The 25,624-nt window shown below is 44.4% G+C and overlaps 1 protein-coding gene across 8 annotated transcripts in view; it reads right to left on the bottom strand.

Moving 5' to 3' along the window:
- FYN (FYN proto-oncogene, Src family tyrosine kinase) overlaps positions 1-24,968 on the bottom strand; it is a 211,248-nt gene extending 186,280 nt beyond the window's left edge. For 5 of the 8 annotated variants that reach the window (XM_078054854.1, XM_036105329.2, XM_036105332.2 and 2 more), the window contains exon 1: positions 24,476-24,967. The gene's annotated coding sequence lies outside the window, so the exon portion shown is untranslated. Of the gene's footprint in view, positions 1-24,475 lie in introns of all 8 variants that reach the window. The other 3 variants (XM_036105327.2, XM_036105328.2, XM_036105335.2) reach the window with 2 other exon arrangements.
- Positions 24,969-25,624: the final 656 nt, after the last annotated feature.

The following is a 25,624-nucleotide window of genomic DNA, read 5'->3' as shown; positions in this document are numbered from 1 at the left end:
TGGTGGGAGAAAGGTGGGAAACTGAGGCAGAGGCCAGCTAAGGAGTCAGTCAGTTAGAGGCACACTTGTGTGGCTACCAGTGTCTTTTCTACTCGCCTCTATCCCAGGAAGGGGCAGAAAAACAGATATAGCCCCCAGCAGATTCCTGGCACCGGACCAAGCATCGTCACTCCAATCTCACCACCCTGCTGGGTCAGGATAGTTTTCTCCTAATTCGCTGTCGCTGCCGGGGCCCAGGACAAAATCACCTTTTCACTCCTGTTTTCCTTTGGTCCCACTTCTGTGCAGAACCAGACTTCCTCTCCTTGGTGTTCTCACAGCACTTCCCGCAGTACCTGTTTCATGGTCTCCCGGGCTCGGATGCCAGCTCGTGTAGGGCTGGGGCCGTGCTGAGCACGACAGGGGCTTGTGTCAGCTCTGCTGATGGAGGGGTGAAGGGGGACGAGGGGCGGTGACAGAGTGACTAATGAAGAACTGACCGACAGGGATGAAGGAAACGAAGCTGCGCTGACTCAAGCTGCGAGTACGGTAGGGGGTGTGCTGGGGGGGGGCTGGAGGAGACAAATCCAGGGTGTGCCCACGTACCACACACAGCTTATAGATCACCAGAAGATGACCTTTCTTTCCATTTAGTCCTGTGTCTTTAGCTATAAATAAGTGACAAAGATCCAATCTGGAGATTCTGCTGTTATTTTTTAACATTAGCCAGTGTTTCCTTTTTACTTAAGAATGTGACTGAGAAACTGAGGTTCAATACATGAGAGTCATAATCACAACTCCCATTTAAAGAAAGAGATGTAAGGGATATGACAAATCCAAGATTTAAATCCTGGTTCTCGTTTTTGTTTGATTATTTTAAGAAAAGGAAGATTGAGAGAGAAATGAAATATACTTTTCTCTTGCCACAGAATCTTCTCTATTTCCAATTCAACCCTCTTCACTTCTTGAAAAAGATTTAAAATATTCATCAACCTGCCAAAAAACATCTGCATGTTACTAGACATGTCTGTTCACATCTGAATGGCGGCTTTCTGCTCCAACGATCACAGCTCTATTCAATCAAAACTAAAGTGTGAACCTCAGGACTGTACATGGTGTGATGTCAGTGGCGATGAGGATAAAATGGCCATTGGACAGCAACTTCCACATCAAGTGTGTCAACAGGGGCACTGTTCCTTCAGTTATTAACTTAGGATCCAAGGCACAAAAAAGACCAGGCAGGGCCAGACTCTGCCACAATTCCAAAGAAAGCTGAGACACATACAGAGCGTACACAGAAGCTCCTCAATGCTCCCTGGTGAAGGGGCGGCCCCTGGCTCCCTGCCTGAAGCCTGGGAACAGGCCCACTCTCTCAGTGGGCTTCCTGAGGCCTCCACAGCTGCACAAAGACACGCGGCACAGTGTTTGGGACCATCCACGCTCAAGGTCACCACAGTCTCCTGTGTGCCTAACAACTGGGCAGGCCCCAGAGACAGGAGCCAGCTCAGACAAGGCCCTTTGTTGTGGGGTATTCCTCATTGCCTGGTTTCCCCATGAAAAAATTTATTTTCCTTTAGCCATTCACTCTGGCCCCAGACTAGCTCATTCTCCTGTGTCCTCCTCCACACATGAACCTTCTAACAAGGTTCAAGATGGCAGCAATCACAACCTCTTCTCCCATCTTACCCATTCCCCCCAACCAGCCCCCTGCCAAAGGTGCAGAGACAGGTCCATGTTCACAACGGTGAAGGGCACAGGGCCTTGGTAACAAGTCGAGACTCCTGAAGGAGTTTGAAGGAAAGGGTCTAGTCTGGGATAGGACCACAAAGGTTGTTGGGGATTGCCTTTGAGGATTCTAGGTTGGGAAGACATGATGGGGCTCTGCCAATGTCCTATATCCTATGTCTTATATCTCCTTATTTCTTCTATCTAAACATTTATTTACTTCATTGAAAAGGTAATCTATGTTCACTGAAAATCTGGAACCCCTGTTATGATGCTGGAGCTTTCCCCTTCTGACCAGTTTTTCTATGCTTATGTAACTGTTAACCTCTAGTACAGCACCTCCATCTTGCATGTCACAACTGACAGCTCATACAACTTACCTCTGATAGAGGCAAATGGGGAGATACCCCAATATGAACAATGTACCTAGTACAATTAATGGCAGGGTCTATTTCGAGTAGCAAGGTGCATCACCTAATGCTGCCTCTTACCACTGACCTATGAATTAGTCTCTAAAACACAGAATTTTGGTCCACAGCGAGGGAGGAAGCAGTTGGACCCCACTCTATCCCTAGTTCTGCTATTTATTTGTTCTGAGACTGGGTGAGGGAAGGGGTGCAGGAGGGGTCACATACTACATAGCCCACAGGGCCAGGCAGGTAACACAAGTGAATGAAGCAGGTGAGGTGGGGCTGGAGGGAGCTCTTCCCATCCCAGGAGGACAGCTGTAGCACTGCTGAGGCAGGCTGCCATCATGGGTCTTCTTTTCAAAAGAAATGGAAAATCTCAGTTTTTATACAAAACTGCCCGATTCTAAAATGTTAGTTTAATTTTTTAAAAATGCATCATGTGGCCTAATAAAATATAATTATCGAGGGTATAATCCAGCCCATGGACTGGTTGGCTATCTTTTTGAGTCATAAGATCTAGCCCTTGGTTTCTCTTAATATTAAATAGGAAATTGGCTGCTATCTGCCCCTTGGGGTTATTTAAGAGCACAGAGGGGGTTTTTATTATCATGTAACAAAATAATCCAAGCACATTCAGATGCACAAAGCAGAGTAACATGATCCCTTGCGTTTATATAAATGTATTAACTATGAGGCTTCGTGTTTTTTAGAATTATTTGAAATGTATAATTACACATGTTAGCTTCTAAATAAACAAAAGAGGTAACTGTAATAGCCTTAGAGGATGAAGGTGTGACCAACTGGATCAAGCGGTGGGGTGGAAGCCTGAGTGGAAAGGTGTAGAGACAAACCCTGTGCAGAGACAGGTGGTGTAGACAACCGTCTCAAGAAGCCCTGTGATAAAGGGCAGCAGAGCCGTGAGGTGGTTGCTACACGAGAACACGAAGTGAAGATAATGTATCTTAGAGATGGATGAAATCACAAATGTCTGTATGGTGATGGAATGAGCATCATGTTAAAGTAAACAAAAAAAAACCCCCAAGTACCAAGTAAAGGAATTATGTCAGCAAAATATTAGACAGTACTGGGTGCAGTAAAAATTTTATTAGTAAGAGTTAAGAAGCCAAGATCTAGTTATACAGGTTTTCCCAAACAAGAAGTCAGAAAAAAAAAAAATTCTTTACTACAACACACATTGCCCCACATTTTACACTGTGCCATTTCTGTATTTGTCCTTTTTAGCCTACTTCTAGCAGTCTCTCTTTGCTAAAATACATTAGTTGCCATGGAAACGATGTCATAGTGTGTAAAACCATACTGTCCTTGGAAAGGCATTCATGATAAAAACTGAACAGTAGCATGTTTTAAAAAGAGATCCAATAGAGAGCAGTTGTGTAAGAACACCACAAGATCTCAAAATTGTGACTTCAAAGTATTCTACCACCACCATCATATGTCCCAATTCCCCCCACGTCAACCAGAGAGGCACCTTTCCTCCTCTCATACACCAGGAGTACTTGAAACAAAATCTCTGATCTAATGTTGGTGAAAACAATAGACTCCCTGTAACGCACACTTACCTGTCTGGGTGGGGTAGGGCTGGGAGACTGCAGAATCAGAATGGTTTGTGGGCATCATAACACCTCTGCTAATGGGAAGGATTTAGTCCTATGATACCTTCTGCTGTCCAACTTTGTTATGAGAGAGAGAGAGAAATAATATTTAGGACATAGAGATTTAGACTTGCTTTCCTTACTGCCAGATTAGCAAGACACTCCCACTTTTTTCCTTTCATTAACTCAAGGTAGACCATATTTATCCCTCTGAGGTAAGATATTAAGCAGCTCTCATGTGCTATGTTGGCAAAGAAAACAGACAAGGTATGGGTCCCCTGGCAGCTTAAAATCTGGCGGGGCCAGTTGGGTGAGGATGGGAGCATGAAAGGCCTCCTGGGCTTTGGTGAAGAGCTGGATTTTATTCTAACTGCAATAGGAAGACTACTGAGTGGTGCGACCCAACAATGTGATCTCCCATAGATTTTTAAAAGCTCACTCAGCTGTTGTGGGAAGTGGAATTGGAAGTCAACAGTAGAGGAGCATAGAGCAGTAATGTTATCAGAATAGTCCCAACCAGAGAGGAGAGTACAAAGTAGACGGAGAAATAGGCTCTCTAACTAGGGTGACTTTACACCTTGGCTCCTCTGGGAAAGTGTTAGATTATACCTATTGTCCTGGGAGCGATTAAACATCTGTCCAGACATTTCATTTTTAAACCAAGTATTATTAATAGTTGCATCAAAATGTACCAAGATTGAATTTGGTAAACTCCACTTTGCCTTTCCAACTTCTGCCATAGTCTTGCCTGCCAATGGTGAGATGACCCCATGGTGAAGAGAGTTTTCACCCTAATGTGATTAAGTCTGAAAGGTGACCAGTAACAATCCTGTCCTTTTCCAATCTTGACTTAAGTAAACACCTCCCTTTCAAGGAAAACATGCAGGATGCCTATAAAATAAAGAACACTTGGCTATGAGCATCTATGGGCAGCTAACTCCTCCCAGTCTCAGTGGGTGGGGTCCCTGCCAGACACTGGATGCAATGACTGGTTGTGGCGTGGCCAGAGTTGCACAAGACACCTGTCAGAAGGGTCAATGGGAAACAGAAAATTACAGGTTAGGTGTACATGAAATATTTTCGGGAAATGACCCTTCTCAAGAATGGTCTAAATGCTTGCATTACAGTGTTTTTGTCATTTATTGACGGCTATCTATTTCACTTTGCAGTATTCCTTTCAGCAGTAATGAGATAAAAAGGAAAAAAAAGCCTGCAAATTTAGGGAAAAGTTAAGCACTAAGTTTCTATTTTTCAAGAAAGTTGATGATGAAATGTCAACTCACACAAAATGTTTGAGATTTGCTGTCCACCACGGGAGCCATAGTGATATCATTCACTACATGAACCACAGCCACAGATCTGCAGAAGCACAGATGGGCACCTACTTCAAACGCGAACCACTACTGTAACAAGGCTGTGCCCGAGGACAGTTTAACACGTACAGCTATGGAAGATTCATGAACATAGCACTCTAGGAAGCATGATCTTTCTTTTAGGCCACAAGATTGCTCTTCTAGCTTGATTCTGCTTATTTCTGAGTTCAGGTTTTCTGGGCATATATGAAAAGTAAAGTGATAGCTTTTAATGTGTTGGCTTCGTTAGCAGAAGAAAAAGATTTAACAGTTAAATGATTCCAGTTTTATGTTAGTGTTATCAGGTGTTTTAAGCAGAAAAACCAATTAATTCCAATAGTGGTTTGATTTTTTTTTTCCTCGTCTATTTCCTGGGACCAAATAAAGCTTATGAAGTTCATTCTGTCAGTGGTGAAACATCTGTTATTGTGCATGCTATTGTAAATTGTAAAAAGTTTAACATGAGAGATGAAATTATTTTTGTAGTGAAATATAAATACAAATTTTATGATGCTAAAAACAACTGTCCTTACTAAGTCAAGAAACTGATGGAACAGAGGAAGTCACTTGGAATTGTGGATTGCATATGCATAATTCATTCATAACTGCCAACTCAAATAAGTGGCTATATCCTACCAAATGCAAAAGAAACTATAGATGTAGAAATTGACAAACAGGAAAACTGAACTACAAAAATACTACAAACACTTCAGCACCATAATACTTGCCTTCTATTTTGCCACCTGTCATCAGCAACCAAATTTTAGAAATGTTTGAGAAACGACTCTGTAAATCAACCTAGTTGTTTCACAATGGTATGATAGATGAATCCTGTAAAGTTTGGGTGCGTTCTGTTCCAAAACAGTTGGAAATCTTTCATCAAAGCAGTGAGTGAAGCGCCAAAACACTTCAGCTTTTAAAGCCTTTAGCCAATTGCAGTTCTTGAAAACAGGGCTTGCTAAAAGGAAGATGTTGAAATTCATCCCAACAAAGCAAAGGAGGAACTAAATGCAGTGCCCAAGATTTAATTCTGATATTATCTTATGATGTTTTGAAGGATCTCGACCTTAGGTGATCTTTTGATGGTGCTCCTAGTTTTAACTGGATCCGAATGCAGTGAAATTATGAAGATCTATGATTTGTGTCATCTAAATGTGATAAGCCATTCAAACGACCACAGTGGATTTTATTTTCATGAATTTTATAAAAATATTTTTTTAAAGATTTATTTATTTGAGAGAGAGAGAAAGTGTGCAAGCAGGGGGAGGGGCAGAGGGAGAGGATCTCAAGCAGACTCCCCGCTGAGTGCAGAGCAAGACTGGGGCTTGATCTCACGACCCTGAGATCATGCATGATCTGAGCCGAAATCAAGAGTCAGACAATCAACCATCTGAGCCACCCAGGCACCCCTGTAAAAATATTTATTAATGATAAAAGTCCTGAATGGGGGTAAAATGGGGGTGAAAATATTTGGGCTAAAATATTAACACATTTCTATGTGAAAAAAATTAGTCTGAGAAAAGCCTCCGTTTAGCAGAATTTGCTCTGAGCTTATTTGCATCTGTAGAAAGAGCTATTTTCTCAGTGAAAAATATTTTGATGTACACATAAATGCCAACTAAAGATAGTGACAATTTCACATACTGACTATAAGACACAACTTTGAAGGAGACTGCAGGCAAATCTATGAGAAAATTTAAAAGAGTTCATTCTTCATAAAAAAATATGTGACATGAATATTAGAGACATATGGCTAAAAACTGACTAGAGCGAATATATACCCCAAATAATTATGGTCTTATGTTCTTTTAAATGCTAAGATAATCAGTATAAAAAGGTGTTGTTTTTTTTTTTTTTGCTCTAATGTATATGGACATGTTTTTAATTTTTAGAAATTTTATTTTTGAGATTTTGAATAGAACTGTTTCCAAGGTCCAAAATATTATTGAAATGATGTCAGTTAATAAATCAACTTTTAAAAATTCTATAATATTATTTCAGTGACTCCTCTCAATGATGTTATGATCCCACATCTCTAGCTCTCTTGGCTCCCACTGACAGATGTGGGAAAATATGAGATGCATTTATGTTTTGAGAAGATACGCTCAAAGCATCACAGTAATTTTCTAGTAGAAAAATACATAAGCAGTATCCTCACACCACCAAACCTACACTTTTTAAAGCAAGACAAAAAAAAAAAAGACTAAAGATTTCCCTTCCCAAATTACTAGGCATTTCAAGGAAGAGCAGGTTTTAAAACATCTTAAATGCAGCATCATCCTTGTATGAATGTCAGAGAGAGATGAAACATAATTAAAAAGAGCTAACTGGTTTGTTTCCCCCTCTCTCATTTAGTGGTCTGGTAACTACTTATGAATTATACTTGAAAATGAATCCTTCCATAAACTCATTCTTTATTTAGCACGTGAGGACTGAATAAAAATGAAGAGCTTCTCCCCTTACAGTCAGACTGTAACCTCTAGTATTCACCGATACCTTTAAAATACGGAACTGAAGGATCACACCCAGTAAAAATTCTTATCTAGTCTCCAGCATCACAGTAAACTCATTAAAGAAAGGCCTGAAATTCTAATACTTTCCACTGACCTGAGGCTCCATGGCAACCTGAAGTCCTTCCTTCCAGGGCACACGGAAGAACTGCCACAAGCTAAACAGTGGGAAGCCCCGAATCCCCGCTTCACTTTGTAATATCTGGTACGTAACTCTGCTCCTTCAGAGGGCAGATCTTCCCACTTCTTGCCCAGAAGGAACCTAGTACAGGTATGCTAAGGCATGACTACTCAAAAGAACAAGCGTACTGTAAGAATATAAGCAAGTGAATATGCCGCCATCATTGTTATCATCATCATCAAGATAAAATACAGCTCAGACACTGTTGCAGGACTGAGATTTACACCTAATACACAGCTGCAGACAAAAAATGTTACTTCAGGGGTGCCTGGCTGGCTCTGTCGGTGGAGCATGTGACTCTTGATCTCAGGGTCATGAGTTCAAGCCCCACGCTGGGCACAGAGCTTGCTTAAATAAACAAATAATTTTTTTTTTTTTTTTAAAGATTTTATTTATTTATTTGACAGAGAGAGACACAGTGAGAGAGGGAATGTAAGCAGGGGGAGTGGGAGAGGGAGAAGCAGGCTTCCCGCCGAGCAGGGAGCCCGATGCGGGACTCGATCCCAGGACCCCGGGATCATGACCTGGGCCGAAGGCAGACGCTTAACGACTGAGCCACCCAGGCGCCCCACAAATAATTTTTTAAAAAGATTTTATTTATTTATTTGACACAGAGGGAGAGAACACAAGCAGGGGGAGCGGCAGGCAGAGGGAGAGGGAGAAGCAGGCTCCCCGCTGAGCAGGGAGCCCAACGCAGGGCTCAGATTCCAGGACCCTGGGATCATAACCTGAGCCGAAGGCAGACGCTTAACCGAATGAACCACCCAGGTGCCTAGTACATTAATTCTTAAAGAATGTTACTTCACTTCTCCATAGTTGAATTCAATTTGATCACGACCATTGCATTTCTCATTATGGCAGAAAAAACAATCTTGCCACTTCAAGATAACTTAATCTCTTCAGATTTAAAATTTTCAGTTGCCTCAGGGCAATTAGTCAAATTAAACTTACCTCAAACTTTGTCTCCGGGGCTATGTTCCTTTCCCTTGACCTTCTCCCTGCATCCCCACCCCCCTGCCCCCCATACTCCCAACCCCCTGGTTAGATGACAGACCACCACAGGATGGGTGAGGACCTAGTCCAGGCGCTGCCCTCCATGCCCTCACTGGCCTCCCTGGGATGTTTCTTCCCTTTGTCTTTGGGTGTTGGCCTGGTTCTGCTGATCTGCTGATGTGACTGGTAGATCGAACCCAACCAGTCTCCAGGAGTGAGACTGCACAGTTCGTTCTGTGCCGCCTTCATTCTGCCTCCAAGCCTCTCCCACCCGGCTCCCTCTGCACCTCCACATGTGCCCGAGGGGGCCTGCAGGCCCTTGCGATCTCTCCTATGCCACATGCAGGCTTTAGGGAACTGGGAGGGGACAGCACTTCAGGGCTCGTTTCTGCCTAAATATGCCTCACTGCAGGGCACACTACAGGTGGTTTCCTTCCAGGGTTCCAGACAGGAGGCAGATTCTCCTCCACCCTCCTGAAGTAGGGGAACTCAATGACCCATTCATTTCTCTCCAGTCTCCTCTAATCTCTAAAGGCTCCATGCTCCATCCCAGGAAGGTATTTCCTCCTTCCTACAGCCTCCTTCCTGCATGGCTTACTGTACAATATATGCCAGGCCTTCTGAGATCTGCCTTCTTAGAATCCACAATCACTTTTCTTCTAACAAAGCCTGTCTCTTTTGAGTGAAGGCCTGGGCTAGCTCTGGTCTCTGAAACATGCTTCAAGGGCCTGTTTTGAAAGTCAAAAGCTGAACAACGTCTTCTTTGTTGTAGACCATATTCTGTCCTCCCCCTGAAGTAATGGAATCCTTAGCCTCAGTGGGGAAGACTCCCAGTGCAACAAGAATTAGAAGGAAGGGAAAGTAAATTGAATACTAGTCTAAGATATTATCACCACCAAAGCAGCTCGTCATAATGCAAGGTTTCAGTGATCCCAGGACACTCAACCAAGATTTAATTTTTTAAAGTAAATTCTACACCCAACATGGGGCTAGAACTCATGACCCCAAGATCAAGAGTTGCATGCTCTGCTGACTGAGCCAGCCAGGTACCTCATCATTCAGGATTTTTAAAAAAGTGCAACATACTGACATGTCATTCTTCTAGAAGACATACTTTACAGTCAACCCTTGAACAACATGGGTTTGAACTGTGTAAGTCCACTTATACATGGATTTTTTTTTTTATAAATACTGTATAGTACTGTAAATGTATTTTTCTCTTATGGTTCATTTTCTTAATATTTTCTCAAGCTTACTTTATTGTAAGAGTATGGTATGTTATACATATAACATATGAAATATGTTAACTGACTGCTGATGATCAATAAGGCTTCCAGTCAACAGATAGCTAATAGTTATGTTTTTGGTAAGTCAAAAGTTATACATGGATTTTCGACTGCCCAAGGGGTCAGCACCCCTAACCTTTGTGTTGTTCAAGGGTCAACTGCATACATATTTGAACCAAGGGCAAAAGAGGCCTATGGCTTTTGGTTTCTTACCTAATGTCCTCAATCGCTATTCTACAGTTGAGTGGAGATCCATTCAACAAGAAGCCACCCTTGCTCAGCATCATTTTGGAACTCTTCACTCCCCTCGATTTCTTCTTCCTAAGGCCTTCCTGCCTTTGTTTCCACTACTCCATACCTGCTGTATTCACTCATCACATCCCTAAAACCTCAGATCTTTCCTTACTGTATCCACCATCCCAATTTCAGCTTGCTCCCCTACCCAGGCTGAATCCTACTTGCAGCTGATTCAACTAATATTTTCTTTAGTCTCTTAGAACACCCTCCCCACTTGACTGTTCAAATCAATTCTCAACTTTAGGTCACCACAAGGTCAGATTTCCATTCCAAAGTAACAAGTACTACCAGGCAAAATCACAAAACTGGCCTAAAGGAAACCATTAAAAAGACCTACAAATTCCAATGGGGCCTCACTCTTTTGTAATACTTTTCTTTTTTCTTTTTTTTAAGATTTTATTTTTAAGTAATCTCTACACCCAGCATGGGGCTCGAACCCACAACCCCAAGATCAAAAGTCACACGCCCCACTGACCAATCCAGCCAGGCACCCTCTCTGTAATACTTTTTATTCACCTATTAACATGTTACCCTATATTTTCATGGCTGTTTGGGCTTTTTCTAGATTCTCCAAGCCCCTCTCCCATATCCAAACCTTCCAACCTTGGATGATGGCTCAGCCTCCAATTTTACTGAAAAGCTTCAAGACACTCCATGTGTCAGTATCTTTATCCTTTCAGTAATAGTTAGAAATCACACATGTAAAATACCGTGCCTTCCCCTCAGTAGGCATCCAAACTTGCAAAGACCTTTCCATGTGTTCTTTCTCATTCCAAGTTACTGCTAATTTTTATCCCTTTGAGAGCTATAGTGGGTTGAAAAGTGGCCCCTTCCCATTATAAAATATACCCATCTGGGATCTGTGAATGTTACCTCATAGGGAGAAAGGGTCTCTGAAGATATAATTAAGGATTTTAAGATGAGATCATCTTGGATTAGGTTGGCCCCTAAATCCAGTGACAAGTGTCCTTATAAGAGGAGAAGGCCATGCAAAGACACTCAGAGGAGAATCTCCTGTGTATTGGAGGCAGAAATTGTAGTGATGGGTCTAAAAGCCAAGGGATGCCAAGGACTGCCAGCAGCCAGCAGAAGCTAGGAAAGAGGCATGGAACAGAATCTCCCTTGGAGCCTCCAGAAAGAGCCAACTCTAGTAACACCTTAATTTCAAGACTTTTGGACTCCAGAACTATAAGAGAAATTTTTCTGTTGTTTTAAGCCACTTAGTTTGGGGTAATTTGTTGCAGCCACAGCAGACTAACGCAAGGGCTCCTTCTATACCCATTATGATCTTGCCCTGCCAACTCTTTGCTGATCCTTTATCCCCTCTCTCTCCAGTCTCACCAACATCACCCTCATTAGTGGATCATTTCTGTGTGTTCTAGCTCATGTAAGAGGTTCTGAAAGCCCAGCTGAGTGTCCTGGTGGGGAGCACAGAGCAGGGCTCTTCCCACATGGCAGTTCTGAATCTCAAGTGCGTGGGAGCATTATTGTGGGAGTGGAGGCCAGGGTACTTCATCCCCTACAAACAGAACCTCTGTCACAGCTAGGGACAGGAGATCAGGGAAGGCAGTGGAGTTTGCCTTGGGCACCCTAGATCAGGGACTCTTAACACCTTCCCACACTGGACTCTTCCTCATATGCCATACTTGGGTCAAGGTACAATCAAAGAATGTTTGGGGCTGCAGTTTTCCAAGTGCCAGTCCTCCTTGTATCACACTTAGGTATAAACTAACCAGAACTTCCCTGAAACTACTGGCACCCACAGACACATCTGGCTCTGCTCATTATACTGTAGTCCTTCTAGGTCCTTCCCAGCCACACATCACTGGCCTTCCCTAAGCAATTCTTGGCCTCTTAGAGAACTACCTTCAACTCTTAGCAGTCTGAAATCAAGAATCTGTTGAACAATGACTATAGGACAGTGGGAATTATATTGGCAACCACACTTACATGGAAAGAAGCATGTGGTATGGCACACTATCTACCTATGCTTTGGCCCTAATTTGCAGACAGGATTAGAAGTTGGCATCACTGCATTTTCATCCAAGGAGGTAGAACATAAGGTGGAACCTAAAAAACTGTGCAACCAAAATCTGGATTCTAAACATGACTCTGAGGATCTACCAATGCAGAGGACCTAATGTACTAAGTACAAGAAGATAATTTATTCAAGATGCATCTCATTCCAGAAGTACTGAAAACATCTTTAAGACCTCCCAGCTTGGAAGCTTAGAACATAATCAGCAAGCATTTAATAAACGCACAGTTCAGTGTAGTACTACATAGCACAAAGCAAATTAAGTGAGGTGGGCTTTCAGCCTTCTGGAAACTTGCTACGGAAAATGGACAACATTGACAATGCCATGTACAAAAGTGACTGAACAAGCACAAACTGGATAAATACATGAAGTGGTGACATTACATGCCAGCTGAGGAGAAAGTGCATTTTGACAGTGGTATGTGATCTCCCACATTTAAGGAGGTGGTTTGGTAGTGGGGGTGGAGGGTGTGCTCAAATCATCGACCATGTATGGGTATGGAAAGAGAAAAGTTCACTACCACTTTCCAAAGACCATAATGACATTTCAAATAACAGTGAAGCACCAGGTACCTCCCTTTCCCCCTCTTGGCTGCAGCAGTTGGTCAACATCCATAGAATGTGTTCGTATTGTTCTCCATCCCTCAGATACATTAAACTTGGCATCCAGGTGAGGGCTACGCAGGGGGACACATTAAAGAGGAATCACAGAGAACTTTTCAAAGGTAGATGAGAAGACTCTTAATAAGTGGCTGACAAACACTGACTGCTGTGCTGTTGTGCATTTTGTTACAGAAATGACTCGAGTAATGACCCTAACCGTGGAAAACATTTTGTAAGGTTTATTTTTAGTCGTTCTTTTGAAGGCAATATAGAGGCTCTGGTTGGGATACAGTGTTAGTCATTACTTTGTAGGATATTAAGTCCATGGAAACTTCCTCCTCTACTAGGGAGATTCTTCAGATGGTGATACTACCAAGTAAACAAAATTAACACACGGAGAGGAAGGTACTCCCACAGCCACAGCTGGGTGTCATGTGGATGAGGGACTTAGGTAAACACTGCTTTGAGAGGTGCAGAAATGAGTGGGCACCGACCCTCACTAGTCCTCACAGACTTCCAGGCACAACACTGGTGGCCACTGTGCAGTAATCCCACTTCCACCGTCCACTACTGTGTTCTCCCAGTTTCCTCCTGGTATTGAAATATTCTGCGTTTCCCCTGGTCTTGGATGTCACTGCACCACTGCTAAATCCCTATGGTTTTGGTGAAAATCTTACTGGTGAAAGCCTAATGGCAGAGGACAAAGAAGTAACTATTTCCCTGACCACTCTAAAATTTTTTAAAATATTTGTTTATGTATGTTTGTGTGTGTGTGTGTGTGTGTGTGTGTGAGTGAGAGAGAGAGAGAGCGTGCACACACAAAAGGGGGGGGAGGGCAGAGGGAGAGAGAATCTTCAGCAGACTCCCCGCTGAGTGCAGAGCCCAGTGCAGGGCTTGATCCCACAATCCTGAGATTGTGACCTGAGCCAAAATCAAAAGTTGGATGCTTAACCGACTGAGCCACCCAGGCGCACCCCCCTTCCCTGACCACTCTAAATTTTTTTTAAAAAGTTCAAATTATGAGAAAAAGATCTTTAAACATATACCATTCTCAAAATACAATGGTGGTTACTGAAACAGTCTGGGACAATCATCGACCCTAAACCATGTGGGTTGGTAGAGAGTGAATCTGGTGCCATCAGAAACTACAGAAGCTCAATGTCCAAGGAGAGCTAGCCTAGCCCCACAGATGGCCAGGAAACGAGCTACATATTCCAGTGCCCTGATTCAGGGCCTGTCTGAATAAACATCCACCGAGTATCTGCACTATGAATGACATTGTGCTACACGGTATAGGGGGACAAAAAGGGGGGATGGGCAGCAAACAACATTTTTGCACACATGGGGCCAACAGTCTCTTGAGAAAACAGGACCCATATACATAGATTTCTTGGAGACCTGTATTCTAGTCTAAACTGAATTACTGGATGTATGACCTTGGGCAAGTCACAAAATTTCTCTGCACCTTGGAGTCCTCATATGAGAATTTAACAACATAAGGCATCATTTATTAGGAGACAATTGCTCACAAATGTTCAATGCAAGAGGATGAGGAGATTAGGGGAAATTTCCCAGAGCTGGGATTCCAGCTGGGCCTTGAAAAATGGGTAGAATTCTGAGGGGAAAGAAGGATTAGGGGATTCCAGAAAGGAAAACAAAGGCCAGAACACATACTTCATATTAAAGAAGTATGACATCTGGCTAATCAAGTGTTAGTGTAGTGGTGAATGAAGTGAGCCAGATATGACCAAGGATGTGGAGATGGAAGGCGTTGAATGCCAGCCTAAGGAATGTGGCCCTTCTCCTACTCAGTGGGTTGTTAGTAAAGGGACGAGGCAAGAAAACCAGTATCTACATCAGCCAGCACATCCATTTTACATGGATCGACATCTCCTCACTCAATTTAGAAGGTATAGGAGTGAAGCAACTGCAGTCGTGCTTTGCAAACCACGGGAGAGCCTGAAGGACATAACATATTAAGAAAATACAGATCGGGCAGAGATCTATATAAACGACAACCACACAATTGCCATTTTCAAGTAAGAGATGATGATAAAAGATAGAGAATGACAGAATGTTAGCGTTCATTGATAACTCAGCTGTGACATCTGAAAACAATGAGGTACTCTGTTTTTACTTATAGGTTGGACAATAAACTCCATAATGAAAGGTGAAAGCCTCCAAACTCTGAGAGCAAATAAGAGAAAGAAACCTTTAATAGAAATCAGCGCTTTTCAAGTATCCTTGTGTGCATGTGCTTAGTTACAGGCAACATACCACACAGTTCTGGAATAAAATGAAAATTGAAAGGAAAATCAAATTTTACAAGTGACAATATTTGAAACCATTATTGCTTTTAAATAGATAGGACAATGTGTGGAAATGAAGAAACTTGTTAGTGTTTATTTGCCTTTTCATTAGAATTTAAATTGGGGCGGGGGGAGGATCTCATAGAAATACAGATTCAGTAACTTCTTCTGGGGATTAAAAGAAGAAAGGATTGGGAAAAGTGCCCTGGGCTTTGTTGTAGGAAAGGCGATCTGGCTCATTTTTAACTTTCCATTAAAGCCCTACTTTTTGGTATAAAGCAGATGGAATCCTTATACAACTCCATGAAAAGCCTACTATTTTTGGGAACCTCAAAGATGGAAGCTCTGAAAAAAAAAATGAAAGTGTTTAAATTCATCAGATAAAATCCCACCAGCACATTCAAAAGAAGCAGGTACTTAGAAATCTTAAAAATACAAAGTAAGTGGTCTTCCTGTGATTGATTTCTGATCCCCAGCCTCCCCTGGGCGGCTGCTCGCTCTGGCTCTGGCTGATTGATGATTTTCTACCACTTCATGGCCTGCTCTCATCAATGTGGCTGAGACTCACTGTGCTTGCTTCATTCCTTGTCTTTCAGAAGCTACCTCCCTGATGGTTCCATCCCCACTGCCATTCTCATATCCAGAAGAGATCTCAGTGTTCAACCCTGCCTGCCCCAGACTACTGAGTCAGAAGAGGGTCTGGGCATATGCACTCTATAAGATCCTCAGAGAATATTCATGTAACCACGGCCCTAAAGCTCTCTCCTTATTATTATTATTATGAGCTAAGGCCTAGTTCAATATTTTTTGTTTGTTGTTCTGCCAGGGTGGATGGAAGAACAAGAGGGCTGACGTTTACTCGGCGTGGACTGTGAGGGCACTGGGCTAGGAGGTGATATGCACTGTCTCCATCCTTACAGTTTACAATCTCATTTGAGAGATGGAACAAATTTAGTGTTAGGAGCAGAGATTCTGGAGTCAGACTGACTGCCTGGGTTCAGATTCCAGCTCTGCTGCTGACTAGCTGTGTGAGCCTGATGAAATTACCTCCTATATACATCAGTTTCCCCTCTCTTAAGTGGGAATAATAATGATAGTACATCATGGAATAATGCTGGGTGTTGTGCTAGCCAATCAACCATGAATATGATATAGTCCCTGACTTCCAAAGAGCTCACAAGTCAATGAAAAAGACCAGTATCCACCCATTCTCTCACCCAGCTGATGCCATTTTGCTTTGTAAGTCAGACTGTGATAAGGGTGATGATGAGGTGGTAACCAAGTGCCATGGGGGCCCAGAGAGAGGACCAAAGAGGGGGCTTCGCAGAAGGTAAGTCTTGAATGGAGCAATGAAGGAGTGAGGTTTCCACTAGGGGGTAAAGGTGTCTTTATATCCTTCAACACTTAACACAGAAGCAACTGCAAAGCAAAGGCAAGGACGTTAGAAAGCAAGCAGGGAACAAGGAACCACAGCTCTGGAGCAAAAGCGGGCATGAGCTTAGGAGCCAGACAGACCTGGCTTCTCTAGTAATTAGCTGTGTGATAATGCACAAGTTACTTTACCTTTCTGAGCCTCAGTCTTCCCATTTGATCAATGGGGATAATAACACCTGCCTCACACAGTTGTTATAATTAAGTAAATTACTGTATGTAAAGAACTTAACAAGGCCCCTAGGGTGCAATAAAAGTGGTAGGTATTATTATTTTTATGGTGTATTTAAGGAGGGGTGAGTACTTGTGGTTGCTACATGCTTTTTTACATTATCACAAGGCCAGAAATAAGTAGCCCTCAGAAAAAGCCTTACGAATTAAAGTAAGAAATTAGTTAAGACCTTCCCATACTGTATATTTTTCTCCCCAAATTTATAGTTAATAGATGTTCCATACATATATGCCCAAACCAACAGGGTGCTGCTTGAGGTCACAGGTCTACAAGGGCAGAAATATGTGATGATCTCCGCTTCCTAAAAACACCCAGGAAGGACCCAAGTCAGCTTCACATCCAAAGTGAGGCCTCCCGCAGGTCATTCTGGAAGCTCTGAGACGAATGGGAAAATGCTCTCATCCAAACATTACGACAACTCAGAGCCTTACAAACGTTGTTAAAGTTTCATGAGTCAGTAAGCATTATATTTTCTTCCCACGTTTTTATTAGACCATAAATCCAGTTCAGTTTATATCCTTCCAGGATTACCGTGTTCTAATCAAGTCCAGAGTGCCACTTAGCCTAGGCTCTCTGTACTGCAGGTCACCTAAGTCCAGTCGGGTAACACTGTTTAGGCTACTCATGTGTTTTAGCAGCCAAAAATTAGATTTGCTCAACTAGAAACATTAAGGGGTAAAAAAAGAGATTTCTCTAAATAATCCAAATCACCCTTTTTTCAGAGGAACCAAGTTCATGAAAGTCATAACTCATGTTTTCTCCCTCTACTCTGTAGTCTTTACCTTTGGGAAGTATGATGACATTCTGAAGTCAAACTCAAGGGACTTACATTGTAAATAGGCTAAAATTCTGGTTATCTGACTAAAACCAAGAAACCCTTTCATAGGGCTAATTTCAAAGTACTTTTATGTTTTCTATTCTCAAAAATAAAAAAGGCTCTGCATTCCTTAAGAAAACTTGCTAAATATGCTGTTTTCTTTTCTTTTTTTTTTTTTTTAAAGATTTTATTTATTTATTTGACAGAGAGAGACACAGCGAGAGAAGGAACACAAGCAAGGGGAGTGGGAGAGGGAGAAGCAGGCTTCCCGCGGAGCAGGGAGCCCGATGCGGGGCTCGATCCCAGGACGCTGGGATCATGACCTGAGCCGAAGGCAGACGCTTAACGACTGAGCCACCCAGGCGCCCCAAATATGCTGTTTTCAATCCTACTATATAAACTTTCCCACCTTCCCAGTAATTCTTGACCCAGGCCTGACAGTCACCCAAATCTCTTTCTAAAATATTCAAAATTTCCTTTTATGCAGACAATATATCTTCATTTTCCCTTCCCTAAGGGATATATATGTTGTATGTATGTTATATGTGTACGCGCACACACACACACACACGAAACAGCAGCTGCAGATTCACAGCTGTTCCCATGTGTGGGGCACTATTCTGAGTGCTCTACATTTATTATCTCACTGATTCCTTATAGCAAAGCTTAAAGGTGCAAAAATGGAGGCACAGAGAGTTTAGGTAACTTGGCCCTGTTCACACTGCTGGGAGGGGAACCAGGACCACACCCACGTCCCTGCTCTTGACCACATCCTTCACCTGGGCTGGAAGGCTTGACACCTGGTTCTACATGGTGATTCTGCCACCTTGGACAAGTCACTTAGCCCCCTGGGCCTCATTTTTCCTCATAAGGAAAACAGACATGTTGGACTACACGATCTCCATCCCTTATGGCTGTATGTTCTACGGTTCATACATGTTTCTACCCTGGTCTGGGGAGCAGCAGAGTTGTAGACTGCCACTCCTTATTCCCCTGATGCTGCTCTGGCCAGATTCAGAGATCTTTGGTGCTAAATCAAACTACACTTTTCATTCTTAACTTTGCTTAATCTCTGGGGCATAACCCTCCCCTCCTGGGGATCAGGGACACCTCTCTCCCCTGGGCCTGCTCAACACTCTGGCTGTACCATTCAGGGCCCGGGCTCCTCTCCCTCCTCCATTCCTGGGCTCTCCCTCAGCCATGCCTGCAAACTCCCTGAGTGATATTGCCCACATCCATTGTTTCAAGTAGTTTCTAATTTGCTACTAATAGACTTATATATATATATTTTTAAATGTTTTATTTATTTATTCATGAGAGTCAGAGAGAGAGATAGAGAGAGGCAGCGGCAGAGGGAGAACCAGGCTCCCCGCCTAGCAGGGAGCCCGATGCGGGACTCGATCCCAGGACCCTGGGATCATGACCTGAGCCGAAGGCAGACGCTTAACCATCTGAGCCACCCAGGCGCCCCTAATAGACTTATATTTAAAAGTCCTCGTCTTCACTCCAGACCCATCTATTCAACTGCCTTGACATACCTGGACCTGACAGTCCAAAGTCCATTATAAAGTCATCATTTTACACACCTGTCCTCTCCTGTCTTACTGTATTACCTGTCTGCATGTCTCTCTCCACCTAATTTCTCAGGACCCCTCTTCTGCACCCCCCTCATATACTGTCTCACCCCCTCTTATTCTTTTTTGTTCCACTCCCACTTCCATTCCTTCCATTCAGACCTTCATCTATTGCTCATCTGAGTTTCCATAACTACCTTCCCTGCATCGGTCTTGACTGCCTCTGGTCAACAGCCCACACGGTGGCCAGATGCTTTTATAAAATACAAATTAGATCAAAGTAGCATTTCCACTTACAACTCTTACATGGCATTCTGCCATTCTGACCCTTGAACAATGCAGGGGTTAGGGGTGCTGATCCCCATGCAGTCTAAAATCTGTGTATAATTTTTGACTCCCCCGAAACTTAACTACTAATAGCCTACTGTTGAGGGTGCTGATAACATAAAGAGTTGATTAACACATATTTTGTATGTTATATCTATTATATACTACATTTTTACAATAAAGTAAGCTGGAGAAAAAATGTTAAGAAAATCGTAAGGAAAATACATTTCCAATACTGTACTGTATTTATCAAAGAAATGCATGTAAGTGGACTGCGCAGTTCAAACCCATGTTTTTCAAAGGTCAACTGTACTTACAAGAACATTCTCAATTTTTCCTCTAGCCCCATCTTCTTCCTCTGTCCATCTCTCTACAACCACCACCTACTCTGAACTACTTGCAATTTCCCAAAAGGTCTGTGGATTTGCCTTCTAGGCTGCTCCTTCTGGGGCAATGGCCTTCTGACAACACTCTACTAGCTGACTCCTACTCTTCATCTCAAAGACACCTCCTCCAACCTTTTCTGCCTGGCTGCCCCACTTTCCCACCTCTTTGCAGAGATCATGCTCCCATCTCTTTCTCTTGTGAGGACCTCTCGAATCACGGTGGTCAGAGACTTCCTTTATCCAGGTAAGTTCCTTGGGGCAGGATCACACCTCTGCCCCTGAAGCATTCAGTTCAATGTCTGGCATGGTGGATACAACGAATGAATGCTGCTGAATGAGTAAATACACAGGACAATTCACAAACACAGACCTGTCCGTGGCCCACGGAAGGACCCAGCTTAAAATGGAAATCACAGAGAGTAGAAGTATTTCCCCATCAACATGCTTTGCTTTCCCATTTTTAACGTTATTTTTATTTAAATATGAAGTTGCTTCACAACAATTAGAAGTATCAATTTCCAAAGCATTTAGTCATCCGCCCATATGGCATATTTTAATTAATATCATTATATCCGTATATAGTATTTTGCATATTGCCTAAGAGCAAGGGCTCTGAAACCAAACTAACTGGGCCCGAATTGTGACTCTACCACCCAATAACTATATGATCTTGAGTTAGTTACTTAACCTCCCCTGCTTCAATTTTCCATCTGTAAAATGAAGATAACCAAAACCACTTCATATCGTTTTTATTAAGACTAGAACTTCAACACTGCTTGACACATAGTAAATGCTCAATAAAAGTTAGCTATTATTTATTTATTTTTATCTCCTCTAGCGGACTGTGAGCCCTTGAAGAGCAAGGACAGCAGAAGCATTCATTTTCATGACCCTATCTCCCAGTGCCTTGCACACAATAACACACTTGGCTAATGTCTGCAGATCAGATGAATATAATGAAATGTCTGTAGCAAACCTACGTGCATTATTAAGTATGATGACTAGTATGGACTGCATTGCTCCAACGGCCTGTGGAGAACAGAGACTATCCAGAACACTTAGCAGTTTGCCCTGCTCCTGGAGGTCTGGAAGCTCACTTAATCTCCATGGAATACGCAAGGCAGGGCTCACAGTCACCAAGTTAGGGCAGCTGTGTGGTGAAGGGGACCCAGGCAGGACGGAGAGCTGGGCCTACCAGGGCTCCCTTCCCATTAGCATGGCCCTAGGCAAGAAATTTCTCCTCTGCAGTCTGCTTTCCTCTTTCAATTAAGACAAGGTAGAACTGTGATTTCTAAGGACCCTCCTAAACACTTTGGGAGTCTTTAAATCAGCAAATAAAAAACTGGGCCAAGAAAGATGCTCCTGGAGTAAAAGAACCATATCAAAGTCAACACTGGAAGCCTAAGATCACTGTATTGAAAGTAATCACTGAGTGGGAACTAGCTACTTGAACCGACAAAAAGCAAAGTTCTTCGAAACACGTTTAAAATAAAAAGATCTGAACTCAAGAAACCAAAAGAATAAAAGCAATGATGGGTACAGGCTCCAGTTTCCATATATTTTAATTCTCATCAGCCTGCAAACTCCCTGAGGGCAATGACTGTGCCTTGTTGAGTGGCAACATATGGCAAAGCTGGAGGCCCAAAATACATTTCTTCTTGATTTTTTTCTTAGTCAAGTGGCTAACCTATATTTCCCAGGGTCCCCTGCAGTTAAATGTGGCCATATAACTAGCCCTCATGTATAGGATGTGAGTAGAAGTGATGGGTGTCATTTCCAGGCCAAGGCATTTAAAAAGTGGACTACTACATGAGGAATAATAAACATCTAATGCTTTTGAGCCATTACATTTTTGCAGGCCTATTTGTTATAGCTGCTAACATGAGCTTAATGAATCCAGGTGCCTGGCACATACCAAAGACTTAACTCACATTTATTGAAACAGGATTAGGTAAGACCAGGTTCCTTCTCTCAATGTGCTGACTGGCTAATGATGGAGACAGAGACATGCCAAACATAATGCCTGCTGCTGAAGTCTGAAAACAAAATTGGAGGTGTAGTGATTTGTTTGGAGGGGAGGATGGAGAAAGCATCAAAGACTTTTGAGCTGAGCCCTAAAGGTTAAATAGAACCCAAGCAAATCAGATGGGATTGGAGAGTCCAGACCCAGCACAAAGCATAAAGTACAGAAAGCAGAGTGTGCATTTGTTCACATTCAACCTTATCATTAAGTCTCTTTAGCTTGGTCAACACAGTGTGAGCTTATTGTGCACTGACTTTCCTTCCTGGGTCTGGCATCAAACAAACAACCCTTTGTTTTTACAGTACACTCATTAACCCCATTGCTTTTTTTTTTAATATAAAAAGTTCTACGATGAATGTCCTTAGAAAGTGCAGAAGTAAATGTTTAATGAATCATAACTCTTTTCTAATAAAATTCTTGAAGAACAAACTTGAGACAGATCTATTACAACCGTCAAGGAGCCATGCTCTTAGGAATCAATGGTTTCAAAGTTTTCACATTATCAATTAAGCATGTAATAGTCACTGGCATACAAAATGGACCATTAAGCCTCTAAATTTACATTAACATTTCCTCTTTAGAAGGAACACTAAACAGATGGTTCAAAGTTCTGTCAGAAGATTCTCTACATCCTTTGCTCCTAGTTAAGTGCCCCCAAACCTGGGATAGTTAACAAACCACTTCCTCCAAAAGTCTGAGTCCCTTCATCTGCAAGCACAGTACCCATGGGACCAGGACTCAGGAGAAAGAGCACAAAGGGTGGAAAGTATTATCATGGCTTGGGTGGTAAGAGGAAGGATGTGGGTGTCTGAAGGCTACCTTGAAGCGGGGAAGACACATAGTCTCCAGTGGTCTTCCAAATACCAATTTATTCTGGTTTTGATGCCCCCCCAAAACTTGTTTAAATATAAGGGTAAAACACCACCACTGGGCAGACAAAATTGCATTTCAATACTTTTGCACTTCTTAGACTTCAGAGAAGTCTGGCTGCCTCACTCTTACCAAACACCAATTTAATATTCTGATTCCAAAGCAAAATTCTTCTGCCCCCACACCAATGTATCCTCCCCCAGCTCTTTAGTACCTATCCCCAAAAGAGAGGAGGTTAAAACAAGGCAGAGGAGGGCTACCTTGCTAGTAAAGCAACTCTTAAGACTGCTGGAATCATTTCCCCCTTAAATCGAAGAAATACTGCAGCTGCCAGTCAACACTACTGGGTCCAGGAATACAGCAAAATGACAGCACCTGCCACCCCGCAGCATCTGGGGCCTTTTATTTTTTGGTAAATGTGGCAGGAAAGACTCTCAGAGAGAAAATCAACTGCTTTATCTGAGAGAAAGGGAAGCCCCAGTGAAGAGAAATAAGAATCATCGTGTCCATCCTTGGGTACTTTGTGCGTCTCCTCTCTGTGCACTGAAAGGGCTCTTTGTGTCACACACACACACACACACACACACCCGGCAAGTCTGTGTGATTTATTAAGGGGAGGAGGGGAAAGAAGGGTGATTTTATTATCCCTCTTCTCATGAGTCCCAGCAAATCTCTGCCTGGGCCCAACCTCGGTGGCCTCTTTCTGGCCCAGTCCCCTCTGCCTGTGGCCGCAGAGATAAGAGAGGGGAGGCGACCAAAAAAAAAAAAAAAAAAAGAAAAGAAAAAAAACCAGTCATCGATCTGGGGAAGTAGAGAGGAAATCCAGCGAGCAGGGAACGGAGGAGAAAGGAGCTTGAGGGAGCAGAAGGGGTGGGGAGGCAGAGGAAGAAGAGCGAAGGCTCCAGCACGGGGGACAGGGGAAGGTTGGGTGGGTGGTGGCACAGGAAGAGTGAAGGGGAGGATGGGGGAAGTGCTAGGGAGGTGCCAGAAATAGGCAGGAGGATGCGCTGAGGAAAGCGACGACCGCAGGAGGAGGCCGAGAGGTGGAGGAGTGGGGCAGGGGTGGGGTGGGGTGGGATGGGATGGGGTGGGGAGGGAAGCAGCACGGGGCATCAATTATTAAGTGATTACATCATCCCTGACATTAAAACAACACACACAGACCGAGTCCCCGTGGGGGGCCCCCGAAAGGAGGGCGAGGGTGGAGTCTGGGCCAGCCTCGCCCCCCCCAGCCAATTCCTATTCTCACCCCGCGCCCGCTCGCAGGCGAGGAAATGGGCCCCCATCCCTGCGCCACCTCAGGGCCGCACCCCGCAGAGGTGTCCTCCGGCGCGGCCGCGGGAAGACTCCGAGCGGGGCCAACTCCCCGGCAGCCCCGCGGGGCGCCCCGGAGGCGGCGGCGGCCGGGAGACTGCAGCGCGGGGCCCCGCGGCGGGGGCGGCGCAGCGCGGGGGCGCCGGTGGCCGGCGTCTCCGCAGCATCCCCACGGCCCTCCCGCGGCGCATCCTCAGCCGCTTACCTGCGCGGCGCTCAGGCTCCGGAGCCCATTCACATGGTCTTCTCCCCGCCCTCCTCCGGCGCGGCCGAGGCGGCTCCGGTGGCTCCTCGCCGGGCCCGGGAGCCGGTGGGCCTTCCGAGAGCGCCGAGGGGGCGGCGCCGGGTGTCCCCGGCCCGGCGGCCGGATCCTTCCCAGGCGCGGACGGCGGCCGCCGGGCGGTGCGGCGCGGGCGGCGGCTTTGTGTGCGCCCGGAGAGCTCTCGGTGCGCTTGCTGAAGCGCCGCGCGCCCGGACGGGAGAGAACGCGCGGCTCGGAGGGTACTCTGCCTCTGCTTTTGCGGCCGGCCGGCGGGCGGGTCTCGGCGGCCTTTGGTCACGACGACCCCTCCTCCTCTCCCGCGGCAGCCCCCTCCCCGCCGGCTCCGCTCCTGACAGATGGCGCAACTGCAACAACGCGCCGCCGCCGCCGCGGCTGCTCCCAGCTACTCACGCTGATGCTTCGGCCCCTCCAGCCCCAGCCCCGAGCGAGGACGGGGCGGGACGCACCCTGAGAGTGGCAGGCCCCGCTGACCTATCAACGCATCCGTCGGGAGTTGCGGGCGGCGACCATTGGTGTCTGGGGCGGGGGCGGGGCTGAAAGGGGTGGGGCTACCGAGTGGGTTGAGCGTTACTGTGGCAGCAGGCATCCTGGCGTGCGTGCCGTGTGGGTTGTGAGAGGGGATGCGAGGTTGGAGGAGTTGTGTGTGTGCTTTTAAGGATTGTGTGGACTTGCGAGGTAGTGGGTTTGGGCGGGGGAAGAAGGGGAGAGTGTGAGCTGCAGTTTAGGCTTTGCGGGAGGTTGCAGCTGCCACTGCAGAAAGGCATCTGCCATTCCCCCAAAACCATGGGAACCTGCCTGGAGAAAGGGCTATCTTGCGTTTCTGGTGTCTTTTCATTTGAAGGTGGGAGGATAAATTGGCCAACGAAAACGTTTTCGCTGATCAAACCGGAGAGTGCGGAGCAAGGTAGAATTCCATCACCGAAACTTGGAAAAACCAGGAGAACCCTGGAAACTCACAATTAATATTAATATTAATAAAGAGAAGGAGGAAGGGAGAGAAAGAGGAAATTAAGATTAATCTATTAGTATCCTATTTTCGTGGACACACACATATTTATTTTCAAGCAGAAG

This window comes from Halichoerus grypus, chromosome 9, assembly GCF_964656455.1.
Source record: "Halichoerus grypus chromosome 9, mHalGry1.hap1.1, whole genome shotgun sequence".
In the NCBI taxonomy this organism is placed as follows: Eukaryota; Metazoa; Chordata; class Mammalia; order Carnivora; family Phocidae; genus Halichoerus; species Halichoerus grypus.
The sequence above is the reverse complement of the archived record's forward strand: the minus strand, read 5'-3'. Positions and strand labels throughout refer to the sequence as shown.